Source organism: Grammomys surdaster, unplaced genomic scaffold (assembly GCF_004785775.1).
Source record: "Grammomys surdaster isolate TR1022 unplaced genomic scaffold, NIH_TR_1.0 103886, whole genome shotgun sequence".
NCBI lineage: Eukaryota > Metazoa > Chordata > Mammalia > Rodentia > Muridae > Grammomys > Grammomys surdaster.
In genome coordinates, this window is record NW_021609466.1 from 685 (window position 1) to 1250 (window position 566).

Sequence of the window (566 nt, forward strand, 5' to 3'; positions counted from 1 at the left end):
TTACATAGAGATGAGGCATTGTTGAACAAAAGGGAAATGAATCTACCTAACCCTCTAAAGCATTGATCACGGTCGCTTAGCCTGAAGAGCTGCAGAAACACAACAGTGACCGTCTCTAAACCACTGCAGATGTGAGAATTGACTTATTTTAGCTGAAATACCCTTTTGGACTACAGACTTGCCTATTTCTACCTGAGTTACAGCAAATGTTCTGAGAACTTATTGAGGTCCACCAAATAAATCCCACTTTAGATGTTGTAGATACTTAGAAACTTTAGGTAATATTTTCATTTTATTTAGTGACTAGCCTACTAATCTCTGTGCTTCCAAGTGGCAGGCATTAACATTATCCATGTTTATGGCTTGTTGGATCTTTTACCAATGCATTTCACTAAAGTGTTATCAAAAGAAAATAGCATTTTAATGATGTTTAATATAAGAAGTTTTAATTACGTAAGATACAAGTAGCGGACTTGTTCAAAAAGTCCAATAACTTAGCCTGGGAAGAAAAACTTAGCTTCCCATTTGAAACTTCTTTTTCAGGTTACCTTTTCTAGTCCAAGCAA

At 35.7% G+C, this 566-nt stretch overlaps 1 pseudogene; it reads left to right on the forward strand.

Moving 5' to 3' along the window:
* Positions 1-566, forward strand: part of LOC114635436 — a 3077-nt pseudogene that overhangs the window by 676 nt on the left and 1835 nt on the right.